Genomic DNA, 12,346 nt, shown 5'->3' with positions numbered 1-12,346 from the left:
TGGGCGTAAAAGAAGATAACAATACACGCAACGTGGACCACTCTACGACTGATGTGATTAGCATGCCCTTGAAATTTACAGATATCCTTAAGAACCAATGTTAATCTAGCTTGTCGTATTGTAGGCAGAATAGGTGACATGATCCGAGATAAAAATCTATCGTAACTTCAGTAAATGGACCTGTATGAATAGATATCTTACAATCAGAAGCTACGGAATTTTCTCCCATTTGGCTGCTTGTTTATCATTGGATTACGTGTCCGCTCTAAATATCTTACATCTAAAATGGTACACTCTTTGATAATCGGCCATTTTTACCTTGCTGCTCGGGTATTTGTTTATGATGCTTACGGTATGGCAAGGAAGGGTTAGAGGCCTACTGTAAACTTGGAATGGGGAATAAGTTTGGAGTTATTTTTGAGGTGTTGCATTCAAAACAAATACAACAGATTTGATACCAAAATTATTAATACATGCATGTTTAACATACGCATTTGTTTGGTTGAGTGCTAAGGTTTTTCACAGATATCACAACCATTGTTTTTGTGATTGAAAAAAATGAACTTGTTAGACTAACCTCATCAAAAAGTGACTGTTTATTCATGTAACCTTGCAGGGCGTAAGATTAGACTAACCAAGATGCTGGGAGACATACCCATCACACTAGTTACATCGCTCCTGGGGCAGGAACATTCAGTTCTTCATCGGCGTCTCTGGCAGCTGCTTTTATTCTAAACCCTTTTACTGCACGGATCGCTGCTATCACTACAAAACATATTATGACATCGAAAGTGTGTTGACCTTCACTCCTTCCTCTGATCATCATGGCAAGACGCTCCAGTGCATCATTTCCGGTTCTCAACAATCAGCCACACTGAACGTGAGACGTATGTATCGAATAACACTAAGACGTACGTTTTAAGACGGATTTGCAGGGACATGTGAAGCTTTACCAGTGGCAAAATAATTAGGAAATTAAAGCACATTTCATTCTTCTTTTTTTAACTAAACACTGCTTTTTTAGTATAGTTTCATTTCATGAAATTACAACTGTCCTCGATAGTAACGTTGATTGCTTTAGTTTAGTAATCTTCAGTAATTGATCGAGTAGTACTTGTAGTATTATGTATTTTTTTTTTTAGAAAATCATATACTCGTGGTGTGTGTCTATTGAAGTTACAGAATTAAGATCTTTTTAATAAATCAGGGTGAAAATTGGATTTTAATGAGTACTACCTAGACCATACACTCCGCCAGGTCTATCAAAGTTATGTGGAATAAACGCATCCCATCAGTAAAGGCAAGATGTTATAGTTACATGAATAATCAATGCATTTTTCTACAGATGTAAAGCAATTTTCTTTTGCTGTAACATGAAATCTTAGCTCAGTTGACAAACTTCCAGAAACTATACAAACTTTAACAAAATAATTATATTGTTTTTTTTTTATGATATCAGTTAAAGAGTTAACGGGATCGTAGAGTTTCGGTTGAGACCTAACTTCAGTTTATAACATTTCTTGATGAGATAATGAGAAACCTCTTATGAAATATGAAAGAGCATATAATTCCAAGAGGAATTCAACGTTTATTCGATGAAAATTAGTTTTGTCCTGGCTGAGATATCCAAAACAAAGCGATCCTAACAAAAGGTTGGACCCACCGTTTATTCGGATCACATTGTTTTACTTTGTTTTGGGATATCTCAGCCATTCCAAAACCGATTTTTATCAAATAAACTTTGAATTTCTCTCAGACTGGTATGTTTTGTACTATTTCGTGAGTGGTTTCTTGGTATCTTGCAAAAAGTTAAATGCCCTTTCCTCATCCCTACCAATACTACACCATCGCCTTAACCGATAAGCCCAAGGGGGCATTGTGCCCCCTAACCGATTTTCATTTGCCTCTCCTTCGCCCTTAATCCAATTTCAACCAAATTTGGTGACTTTACCTAAAATCTTATTGCAAACATTTTGATGTATAATCTAGCTATATTTTGTATTGCTGGTTGCCATAGCAACCATAAACTGACAGCCATGTCGAACAGGTTTTGCATCTTTGTTTTTCTGTGCCAATTTCAAATAACAATATTACTGTAAGTGTATGAAATGGGCGTTTCTTGACTGAAATTTAATGAAGAAGCAAAATGTGAATTAATTATGGTTTTGAAATCTTTTTCTTATTATTTCCTTTGTTTTATGTGACAAATTCATAAAATTAGATATAATAGACATGATGGAAAACAACAGTATTTTCCAAAGATTGCCTTTCTATTTCCAAAGATTGCCTTTCTATTTTGTGTCATTTTGCTTCCTTCAGCCAGGTTAAGCCTGTAATGTCTTTAGATTATCATATTGTCAATTTGCAAACTCAAATAAGCACATAATTATGAAATGTGATAACTATACATGTACCTATCCCAAACACTTCATCACACTGTCAGGTCTCATAATATTTCTTGATGTTGTTATGAATAGCGCCCCCATGTGGGGACCGTGAGAAATGACAACCATAACAAATAAGAGTCCACTTGCTTATCATGTATGGCAAATATGAAAATGGTTGGTCTATAATACGACATATACTAGGGATAAAGAAATTATACAGAAAAATCATGTCTTAGCATGTTCCCAATGTATTTCTTTGTATTTTGGAAAATCCACCCTCCATGGGTGACCTTGAGAAAATTCAAATGTGTGGTCAGGTAGAGTACATGTTGCTCTACCCATGTGCCAAATATGACGATGATCAAACATTATTGAAATATTCATCGGGGAAATCAAAAGTTACTCTTGGTGACAGGGCATTTTTGTACGCTGCACCAAAATTATGGAATAATCTCTCTTTGTTTGTAAGACAAGCAGTTACAATTAATGAGTTTAAGGCCAGGTTAAAAAGTCATCTCTTGAAGTAATGTATTCTGTTTGAATTTCCTGTAATGCGCAGTAGAGTATATTATCATAGTATAGCTGCGCAATATAAATGTCCTTTATTAGTATTATTATTATGATACATCAAATAAAAAGTTACATGGGGAGCACAATCTGTCCCTCCCTCCCCCCCCCCCCCCCCCCTTTGGACCTGGGATAGGTAAAAATAGCTTGGGCTTAATAGGGTTAAACATGAGATCATAAGTTTTCGAACAACATTAATAACTGCTATCTGGCCAGGTGGTCCTAACTGATTATTACAGGCTATGTAATTATAAAAGATTTAACTTGTTTGTCCATTTATTTCTTTATTAGTTAACTGCTCAGACAATCTACGTATTTCATATGAAGAGTTTGTTTGCAAAAACCGATAAGTCCATATTTGCCAAATGGAGATATTTGCGATTAAAGGTCAAGAAAAACAGACAGAATAATAAGAAAATTTGTGCTTCTTTGGACCATAACTTCAAAAATGTACCTTTATATGTAGTGACCAATATATCATTTAAAAGGTATTGTTTTGTACTTTATGACAGAGACCGTACTTCAAAATCTTCAAAAATGGACTTATCGGTTTGTGCAAACAAACTCTTCATATATTCTGTCACGTATCATATTTGTAGCTATTTGATTTGTTTTGTATAAATATTCAGGCCTCTGAGTAGCTTGTTTAATCTGGTAATATACACGGTTGGATTTTAGTGACTACACAGTTATCAGTCATCGCTATTAAGTTTTTTTTTATTGTCTTTGATAATAGACAATTTATTGCTTCCTTGTATACAATCAAAAGGATGAAATTGTCTTTATAATAACGACAAAAAATCCCAGTGTATAATAATGTGAGGTACACCGGGATTATTTCGTTGTTGTTTCTTAATTCTCTAGTTTTGGTTTGTGGTATGTCATCTTTGTAAAGACTGAGCGTCTTTTCCTTCATGCAAACATTGAATTACTAGAATTATCGTATTGTAAAGTCACAGAATCATGACTTAGCATGGGAGCCTTCAGGAAATCTTAAACAATGGAGTGGGGCATTCCGATATTTTACACATCAGCATGATCCCGGAACATTCTTTTCAAACTATGGGCTTCTTATTTCACCCCTTCGCAAGTGATTTTATGCATATCGGCAAAACAAAACAGAGAGCCATGGGTCATACTGCAGTTACTATAATCACGATTATTATTATAAGATTACGTTTTACAATGGTTTTTGGATTTTTGTTTTGAAAGTGAACACTGTAAAGAAAGTAATTTAGTGCTGGCATCAAGGCAAGCAGCCGCGGCATTCAGTCCCTTCCGAAGGACTCAGCTATGAGGGTATTATTGCCTTCCCTATAAAGGGCACAAATGCTATTGCCTGAGTACTCGAACCAGAAATTTCAAGATTGTGAATCCGAAAGTCTTACCACTAAACCGCATCTTTGATATTTCTTCCCTGCGTTTCAACAATTGGCTTGATAGATTAATGGCAGTCCACTTATTTTCAATACGCAGATGGCCCGGCCGATGACGTGTTAACTATTAAGACACGTGACCAGGGGTCTTCCTTGCAAATTGAATGTCACGTGATCCCTCAGAACCAGCCACATCCCGCCATCAATTCATACGTCATCAAAGCTGATGGCGTCACACTCTCCCAGTCATCTTCTCCTACTACTCGCCTTTTTCTACGGCCTCGTTGGTGCATCGAACTATCTTGCGTAGGATCTAACGACCTTGGAATGACATCGAGTGTAGCAATCTATTGCCCACGAGGTATGATATGCACACTAGATGACAAATACACACCAATCAACAGATCTGCTTTACAGCATGAATGTAACTGCTGTAATAGTTTATGATCATAAGCGTTTTCATAAGAACACCTGAGTTTTCATATATATATATATATATATATATATATATATATATTTAAAAAAATGAAATATACCATTCAATAGAAATGAAATCACTTGAAAACATCCATTTTCATAATGAGTGTTCTGTATAGACAAAGAACGTCTTTCTCCTTGTAATATCATTGTGTTTTGATGTTCGATGTTTCTTTCATAGTGCCCCCAGGAAATGGCACAATACAGGTTGAGTTCCAAGAGTCGGGACCTCTGACGGAGGTCGACGGAGGTTACACTAACTTGACTGTATCATGTGATATTGCATCCCATAATCAACCATTCCCGCCTATCAACCGCTATGTCATCAAGAGAGATAGTCAAATATTGTCGACCTCCAAGTCGGTCACCTTATCTCCTCGACCGCACATGTGTACTAATGTCACGTGTATTGGCCGAAATGACAACGGATCTGCATCATCTGTTAAAACGTACTGTCCCAAAAGTAAGAATTCATCTTTTATCACTTTCTAGCCTTCTAATGTCATTGAAATTTCACGCATTATAGTGGCATATAATAATGCGTGATTATAGTTATTTGGAGACAAATACATAGTATACATAATTATATAGGTCCAATCTACAAACATGAAGCTGTGCAATTTCATCCCGCAGTTTGCCTCTAGTAAGCCATCACATGTGAAAAAACAGTATGCATGGAATTGGACATTTTCTTTGAATAGTTCCTGCAGGTTGGAATGCACATTTGAGAACAAACGAGTAAGAAATAACAATAAAAACAAATGTTATTTCTAGTTCAAATTACAGAAAATGCAATAGCTATCCCGGGCAGCTATCCCACAGTTGTTGCTTATTTCCGTTTTTCTAGTGTCCACCTTTTTAACTATGATTCTCAAATCTGAATTAGTTTTATCATTGCCAGCCTTCTCTACGTATTTCTCGAGTTCAAACTGTATGGGAGGCGCTGTGGCATAGGGGATACGACTCCCGACTCCCAATCAGAGGACCCCAGTTCGAATCCCATCCAGTGCTTACGTCCATGGACAAGATGTTTTTACCCAGCCACAATGTCCCTCTCTATACAGGTGTAAAAAATAGGTACCTATGGCAATGTTCGGATAATGATAATTGCATGGACCTCTGATTGAGTAGTGGAAACACTGAAGAAGCTACCCTGGATAAATAAAATAAAATAGTAATTTTGACATGACGTTGTGTTCATCATCCTTTTATGAGTCTTTTGTATCACTCTTCAAAAATCCTTGACAGATCCACCACGTGATCATATCATTGACATTGAGTTCAATGAAAGTTTGGATGGTAGTTGTCGAGGTAGTTTGATTATTTTTTGTCGCGTGAACGACATCGACCAACCCTACCCTACTCTCGAAAGGTACGAGATCAAAGTTGGAAGTGTGACAGTGTCAAACTCGAGCTCGTCATCGTTCACGGTATCGCCAAGCCCACCAGGCTGTGTTTATGTCACGTGTATTGGAATGAATGAACTTGGTTCGACATCTACCGTGAATGAATTTTGTCCAACAGGTAACTTTCATTAATTCGTTCTTTTATTTTGGAAAGGAGTGTTAAATCTGAAGGGCTAGGAAATTAAAACGTCGATTAAAACGAAGAAAATTTACCATGACAGCCTTTTCAGAATTTGTCTATCCCCAAACATCAATCAAAGACAAGCCGTTCGTTTCGCTTTGCAGTGAAATTCCTGTTAAGTTTATGCGACATGGTGATAACATCCTACCATGCCGCCCATATAGCTGTCTTTTGTTCAGTGATCTTTATTTGTCATTGTGTTTCGTTTATCATTGTATCATTGGAAATAATGACAGATTTTCAGCGCCAAGGACCTTTGCAGCGATCTTCAACAACCTACGCCCTCCTTGCCGTCGTGCTCTTCCTCTCCGCAATCGTGTCGGTCGCTTCCGTCAACAGAAGAAAAATGTTTTCTACCCCAAAGGAGGTATTAGCGATAGACGAGTAGACTATACAATGCTGCAGAAAGCATAAACGCTGTGTAATCTTGCACTGTTTATACCAACTTGTCCCCAAGATGAGCTGAAAACTTGAAGCTCATCACACGAGTCTTGTACGTATATATATATATATATATATATATATATATATACATTTATGCGTGCGTGAGCGTGTGCTGCGTCTCCCTACCATATTTAGATTTAAGATTTGTCTTTTTACTTAATTCTACACAGGTTTTGGTGTTTTCATGGTTAGAACACTGTTTTGTATAAGACTATTTTGATATGTTTATATTTGTATACAGTGCACTCCCGTTATAACGAAATGCTCGGGACCGGCACTTTTCTTTCGTTATGACGAAATTTCGTTATAACCGAAAAAATACTATATATAACGAAAACAAGGAAGCCACGCATATATGATATTCTGTTTGTTGAATACTCGTCATACACTGGAAAGCTATGTGAACAATAAAACAAATAGTTAATCAATTTCAGATTATTCTATTACAATAACGCAAGTTCCCCTCGGAAACTGTGAGGGACACACCAAGCGAATCCCCATTTCGTTATAAGGGAGCACATTTCTTTTGTTTTTCTTTGTCAGTGGTGCTCGGAAAAAACTTCGTTATATCGAAAATTTCGCTACAACCGTGTTCGTTATAAGCGAATTTTGTACCATAGACTTTAATGGCGATAATTTTGTGACCAGAAGTTTTACTTCGTTATAACGAAATTTCGTTATAACGAAATTTCGTTATAACCGTGTTCGTTGTAACGGGAATGCACTGTACTATAACTATTGATCGTCAAGCACATGCGGCCTATAATAAATGTCTATTTAAGTGGTCCATAAGAAACGAGACGATCCATATCATTACAATTGCAAACTTTGAGGTATGTCATGTATTTTTCTCAGAGAATGGAAAGTGAACGGTCAAGTAACACCGTTTGTTGTGTCTTATAGGGTTACAAAATCGACAACTTCATTAATAAGAATCAGATCAGTGTAAATGACTCCAAAGAAATCGGGAAGTGAGAGGAAGACGAGTCCAGGACTTTCACACTTGAAACGAGCATTGTCTATTCGTAGTGTATTAATACCCAATAATTCTTGTAATTTCATGAATAGGGACCAAATCTTTACGCACTTAATGTAGATCAGACACGTCATCGGATTTCTTAATCAATCCTGATCATTTATCTTATTCTTACTTCCTCTGTATAGGTGGAATGTTTCGACGAGTAATTGGAATTGTCTGGATTTCTCGCTGTTTTCGTCCTTTTCGTTCGGGAATGAATTCTTCTTTTACCATGCAGATTCATTGATGTGACGACTCAAAGAATGCATTCGATCACATTGCAATAGTTTTGATGGGAATCTTTAGTGTTAAACGTTTTCATGATATTACAGTGTATAATATGCGGTTTCCTGTTTTATTAGTGGAAGTCTGCTATACTTAGTATACAATCCATGCCAGTGGGTATTGCCTGATATCGGATGTTTAGCGTAGTTGTAACATTTTGTTGTACACAGAACTGTTAACCATTGAGAGCAAAATTCTGCATATATTATCATGTTAGTGGGAATAAAGCTTTAGGGGAACTATTAACACATTAATTTGGATTCAAACGTTCAGGCCATAACCACGATTAGGACCGACCCCAATCGCCCCCCCCCCCCCCCCCCCCCCAACAAAGAAAAAGAATAATAACAATCTTCTTATTGCGTCTGACAGTTGTTTTCGCTTATTTTTCTTTTTGTTTGAGAATTATAAACCAATTATGTGGTCCAAGTGTTACATGCTCACAAAGAGTAATACCTCTTCCAATAATAGTAACAATATGCAAGCTTGTTATATCAGTTGTATAGTGTGCTGTTACTTCATTATGTTATAAACAAGACTAATTAATGCTTAAGATTCCGTAAAAGGTCACGGTCATTATTTCCAATAGTGCACATGCCCTTTTAGTGTCTTAATCTGTCTAAGAATAATCCTCCCACTCGTGTATAGTATTTACAAAAAGTCATATGGGTAATCCAGAATATCACGTCTATTTTATTTTCATTTCGTTGCAAATATCAATAATATGTAGGATTTCATCAACTACGAATTAATTCAAATTTTGTAGCGCATCTAACTTATCATCAAACACGTCATTAATCATTATCAGTAAAATCGTAAAATTGTTTCATGCCCATAATATACCCTACCCTATCATGCAATTACCACTCGTATCGGTGAATTCTAATTGTAATTTCAAGCATATTGCTGCATTGTTATGCATCAACTTTACTTGTCTACAAAATAAAGCCTCTATATTTTCACAATGAAACTGCAATTGCATACGTGTTGTTAAAAGTGTCCTCTGAGTTCAGATTTTAGAGTTGTATCACACCATTCCCCCGAAGACAGAATTTTGGATTGACAGAAAGTCTCAACAGAGCAACGGAGAAAAAGAAAGAGAGAGAGAGAGAGAGAGAGTAAGAGAATAACCGTGAAAGGGATTGAAGACTCAAAATAACGAATAACTCACGAAAATGAACCCAAAAATATGGAAGTGATTTTGCTAATAAAGCAGACATTTCTTTGACACAATCCGACGTAATTATCAAATGCACATTTATATGGACCGTAAGAAACAGGGAAAGAATAGTTGTGAGAGAAAAGAAAATAATGTTATGATCACGCTAGAGAGGAAGGAAGAAAACGAAGAAAAGAAGATTCCGAGAGCAACCACGCTGATGTAAATTTGGACATATATAGTAGACATTGCATTCTTTTCAATTAGACAGCGTTACTTGAGGATGTCTTATAATTGTGACCGTGCACCACAAAACAAACAAAAAGTCGCACCCCTTGATTTCACTTGATCACTCAAAAAAGGTGAAAAGGGTCAACCAAGTCAATATTAAGTTTTTCATATTTTCTGGAAGGGCTACCCTTCTTCCACATTATTCTAAAGTTTGGGATCATAAAAAGAATGGGAAAGTGCATTTTCAGCAGTTTTTCTACAACCCTTTCTTGTAGAGTGGTGAGATCAGGTATGTCTTAGAGGCTCCTTTTCATTTCTTGATAATCGTTCTCACACTCTTCACTTTCAAGACTGATCACTTTTGAAGGGACAACGCTACTGCTTTGAAAGATGGCATTGATCATGGACAGAATGTGTTGATAGAACATGCTCAATTTCAACTTAATCCCTTCATTGTTGTTGCTCCAGTGGTTTCCATCCTGTTTTTGCCCCATTCACCGCACAGCTAGCACGGTTTGGTAAAGATTAAGCGCTTGGATATAGACGGATAGACCCTGTACTTCAGAGCCTCTTTTCTCTGTTCACACTTTTCCAGAGTGTGTGCTCTCTTTCAAATACTTAGATATAGGTTAGGAGAGTCCATTTCAATTGAGCTATACATCAATGTAAAGCTTAGAGTCTGCTCCTTCAGAATCTGCCCTTAACTAAAAATCCATGTCTGGCGACTTTTTGTCGGTTTCGTGATGCAGGGTCACAGTTGTAATTTGTGACCTTCTTATCCAGTAAAATTCATTGAACTTTGTATCATGATATGTAGATACAGTAATTTAGATCACAATCTGTAAAGATATCGATCAACCTTCGCAGCCCAAGGAATAAAAACCACCACTGCTAATTCTAAGTCGACTAGATCTAATAGTTACGCCAAGCACAAACTTAATGAAGGTGACAAGCCGGAATTGTTGTTGCATCCATTTCACGTTGACTACAACTATATATTATGAAAACGTGAGCATGGCTTAGCAGGGTTTGAAAAAAAGCAATTTCTGTACATTACTCCTTACTGAGCAAGCATTATATCACACACACACACACACACACCCACTCTCTCACACACACACACACATACACAGCCAACAAAGAGAAATGAAAGAGAGGGAAGAGAACCGAGAAGAACGTCTTAAAGACAACATGAGATAGAAAATTATGTGGGTACCTGTCAGGGCCGGCGGAGCGTTTTCAAATGTGTGTGTGTGTGCGGGGGGAGGGGGGGGGCACACTTCTGGGTTTCATGAGCTAACGAGCAACAACAAAAAACAAAAAACAAACGAAAAAGAGGTCCTCAGCTCACTCTCCCCTTCCATTTCCGGGTTTCTTTAGCTGACAAGCAAAAAAAAACAAAAACAAAAACAAAAAATCTTCAGCGCTCACATAAAGATATCTATCTATTTTTCTTTAGTGCCACTTACGTACTTCCGGGTTTACAAAAATGGGAGTGGGCCCAAAGTAATGACACCTTATGTATGTCTCTGTATGGTGCACAAAAAGTGGGGGGGGGGGGGGGGCGAGCCCACGGCCCCCACGGTTCCGCCGGCCATGCCTGTAGCTGCGATAGAAAAGAAAATATGAAAAACAGGAACTCTTAATAGAGAATAATACAAACAATACAAGTATGTAGGACCTATTCAATAACCATGTTGAACAGTAGAAATCAATGTCACTAATTTTAAATCATTCATTTATATACGCTGTCACCAACATACTTAAGTAGTTCATGCTTAATAAGTTGTTGAATCCGTAATTCATTTGTGATTCAGGATTTGCTTTTTTTTTTAAATCTATTTACTCAGCCATTGTAGAGCTAAGTATTTGCAGGCTCGTAACTGTAGGATTTTTATAAGAGGGTTCAGAAGTAGAAAAATTGGATCGTTTTAGTTCACATTCTTCGCCACTTCCGGGTTTAATCAGCTGAGAAGCTAAAACAAAAATATGATAATACAAATATTAAATTTTTAAAAAAGCGGATCTCTGTTAAGCCAATTGACATTACGCAAATGTTACCCTGCATCACAATACCACAACAAGTCCACAAACATTGATTTTTACTTATTTTAATGGGTAGATTCTGAAAGAGAAAATTCGAAGCTTTAAGATAATGTATAATCCAATGCAAGTGGATTTTCCTCTGATAATGTGTCTAAATAGTGTAAAGAAAGAATACACCCTGGAAGAATGGTAACTGAGAAAAGAGGCTGTGAAGTTTCGGATTTGTTCTTGAAAGTGCTTAATTTCACCAAGCTGCTCCCTGTCTAATATATGGGACAAAAAAGGATGTAACTCTTATTCGGGCAACGACAATGAGGACATCATCAGATTAAACTTAAATTTTGCACACATTATACGCACATTATATCGATTACAAACACAAAATTTCAAAGCAGTATAGCATTTTCTTTTTAACGTAATTCTAGTTGAAAGCATATAACGTGTGTGAAGGGTTCTTTCAGCAATATAAGAGACCTCTAAGACATAGCTAATCACATTTTAAAAATGTGTTATTTGCAAAAACAACAAATAAACAAACACACATACAACCAGGCAATTGAGTTATGATTCCAAACTGTAGAATTATGTAAAGGAAGAACCGTTTCTTACAGAAAATAGGTTGATAGAAGGATATACATTTATGGGTTGACTCATGCATTTCACCTATTTTGAGTCCTCACGTAAAGTATTTGTATACGTATACGTAAAAGTATAAGTAAAGTGCGAGTTTTTGTTGGTTTTGCGATGAATGTGATTATGAAGACTTGGT

The sequence above is a fragment of the Diadema antillarum genome, unplaced genomic scaffold, assembly GCF_040938485.1.
Source record: "Diadema antillarum isolate AM-2024a unplaced genomic scaffold, OU_Dant_1.0 seq00000778_RagTag, whole genome shotgun sequence".
NCBI classification, from domain to species: Eukaryota; Metazoa; Echinodermata; class Echinoidea; order Diadematoida; family Diadematidae; genus Diadema; species Diadema antillarum.
The sequence above is the reverse complement of the archived record's forward strand: the minus strand, read 5'-3'. Positions refer to the sequence as shown.